This window comes from Triplophysa rosa, unplaced genomic scaffold (assembly GCF_024868665.1).
Source record: "Triplophysa rosa unplaced genomic scaffold, Trosa_1v2 scaffold184_ERROPOS835074+, whole genome shotgun sequence".
In the NCBI taxonomy this organism is placed as follows: domain Eukaryota; kingdom Metazoa; phylum Chordata; class Actinopteri; order Cypriniformes; family Nemacheilidae; genus Triplophysa; species Triplophysa rosa.
In genome coordinates this window covers 49,761-52,648 of record NW_026634197.1, presented here as the reverse complement: position 1 = coordinate 52,648, position 2,888 = coordinate 49,761, and the positions used below count along the sequence as shown (strand labels likewise).

The 2,888-nt window shown below is 45.7% G+C and overlaps 1 pseudogene; it reads left to right on the top strand.

Annotated features, from left to right (window-relative positions):
* The first annotated feature begins 574 nt into the window (after window positions 1–574).
* Window positions 575–2,888, top strand: part of LOC130549846 (ladderlectin-like) — an 8,527-nt pseudogene continuing 6,213 nt past the window's right edge.

Here is a 2,888-nt window from a genome sequence, read left to right as displayed (position 1 = left end):
CGCCTCGGCCGTTGAGTCCCGTGCACCGTCTGCTTCCCAGCAGCCCTGGTCCTCTTCGACGCCCTCCGGCTCTGGTGCCCCCCACTCAGGCGGCTCCCCCGGAAGGGACATCGAAGAGGAGACCATCAGCAGCCACGGCGAAAGCAAAAGCGGCCCTCATGGGAAGACCCCAGGGAGATTGAGAATACCATCGGGCCCGACCCCAGCCATTCCATCGCTGGGTGGTCGATCCGGGACGGTTCCTGCCCCATCCCAACAGCCCACTCTCTTAAGAGTTTCCTCTCTCTCTGGGTGTTTATCACAGCCACTGGAACCCTCTACACGACGGTGTTCGGCAACTCGACGTTGCGTCACGGCAGGCCCAATGTCGAGGATAATCAGTAGCCCTCAGCACTCTCAATCGACAGTGCGTTGTGCTACATCATCGCCAGGCAGGTAAGTCAGCAGAGCAAACAGTAGACTACATGAGTACTAATGAAGTTACTCAGAATGTTATCACACTTTATTTGCTTCATGCGACAATTAAAACGTCAGAGTAAGCAAACAGGCAAGTTAGCAAATGTGTAAAGTCAATGATAACAGCCAATCAAGTCCAATATTTAATATAACACTATGCGTACCACCCAAAATTCCAAGTAAGTAATTTGTAGAACATACAAGCTTATAAAACACTTTATTTTACACTGTTTACACGTCATGAAGAAAAAGGTATAAAAGTGGGATTCTGAATACAGCTTCACACAATCCTCATTAAAGTTCTGAAAGCAAGAATCCAAAAAGCGGTGATTTTAAACCACTGTCCTAATGAAGATTTTGTCTTTAATATTAACTACTAAATAGTCTGCATTTGAGTCACTTTTCCATCTCTGTTTTTTATTCATTTTCAGATTTATCATGGCAGTGATGAGAGGTCTTGTGCTTCTTTTCTTGGTATTTTCTGGGGAGAATGCAGCAGGTATCAACACATTTATTTATTAATGCAATTACTAAGTGTCAAAAAAACTCTGACAGACTGTTTTGTGCTCTTAACGTGATAACAGGAAATATGTGACATGAATCAATATTGTTATGATTAGAAGAGATTTTACAGTCTGAATCATTAATCACAGAAAGATAAAAAAGATAGCTTTAATAAATAAAACCTTTCTTTACTGTCAGTGTTACAGCGAGTAAATCTCTAATATTTCATGTACTGTATAGCTGAAGACTGTAAATTTGGATGGACACCTTTTGGAGTGGAATGCTTCAAGTTCTTCCCCCAGTCAGTTAACTGGATCACAGCAGAGGTACTTTCATCTCAACATTTGATTCAAGAATAATCCGTTTCTCCATGTAAGCTAAAACGGTTAGATTTTGGAATGACCAAAAAAATCTCTCTTTAGAAAAATTGTGAAAGCTTTGATGCAAATCTTGCGTCTGTGCGCAGTTAAGCACAAAATGAGTTTCTCCTGAGTCTGGTACCTGTTAACACACGTGTTTGGATTGGCGGTCATGATGGTGAAATGGTAAATATTTCTGCTTTAAAAACATTTACATACAAACAGTTTTCAGTTACAACAGACTTATTTGTCAGTTTAGACTGTAATGTATGATTTTAACTTAAAAACAATTCACTGGGTTCATTAATTTATTAATATGTTATTTATAATGTTATTGGCTCTTCTCATTCTTTAGGAAAAACAATGGCTGTGGACTGACGGATCTCCATTTGACTACACCAATTGGTGCAATACAGAACCTAACAATCAGAATGATTCTGAGCGCTGCCTGGAACTAAACTATACCAGTAAGAATTCTATTTTTGTTTTATGAATCCTGTGAATCCTGACAATTTACAGTGCTTAAATAATAAAGTATCTATTTCTCCTTCTGTCGGTCTCTCGACGTTGTGTCGAGCCGACAGATGGGGTTCGCTCTTGAGAACCTATCAACTTCTGACTAGTTTAGAAAAGGCCAATGAAATTGGCGAATGAAATTTGCATGTCAGACTCCGCCCCCGGATATCCGGGTATAAAAGGGAGACGGCGTTCTGCATTCATTCACCTTTTGTTCTTCGGAGCCTTCACACTGATCGACTTCGAGACTTCAAACTCTACGCCGAATTACTGCTGGAATCTTATGACATGGTGCAGCGGACAGTCCCTTCCTGCTGCGACTTCCCCTGGGCGTCTCGGCAGTTCCGAAAGTGTTTGAGTTTTTTTCTCTAAAAGAGCAAATTTCTCCAGCGTGGCATGTCCCGCTGTTCTCATGGGTGCAACACACTCATCGAGGAGGGGGAAGGACACGATGTCTGCTTCCAGTATGCTGGGCCAGACGTTGTGGATACGTCCTGCCTGCACTGCGGGCGGTTGACGATTCAGACGTTGCGTCACGGGTGGCTGTGTTCCCACGGGTCTCAGCCACCACCTCGTCTGCGCCCCGTTCCGTGACGGCAGGACTACGGCAAGCAGCGAGGGTGATATGAGGATTACTGTGAGCGTTAATCCGCCAGCCACTGGCTCACGGACTGTTCGCGCCTCATCTCGCTCGTCTGACCATTCCCCAGGAGACGGTCTCACCATCTTGTTCCTCAACCACGTATTCGGAAACGGTGCGTGATAATGATGAGATGTCCCTTGCAGCATCGGGGGGTGACGTACTGCCATCCGACTCAGGCGATTCCTCGGAGCTCCCTCCCTTGGGGGGTCGAGCCCAGGAAGAAGCGGACGTCGAAATGCCAGCCATGCTTTCCCGGGCCGCCGTGAGCATTGGGTTGCAATGCCCGCACTGCCTCTCCCAGCGCTCGCGGCTGGATACATGGTGCCTCGGTTTTGAGCGCGGCTCCAAGCCGTGCCCGCCCCCAGTGCTGTGTTTACCGGAAGTGCATGAGGAACTTAGTAAGACCTTTC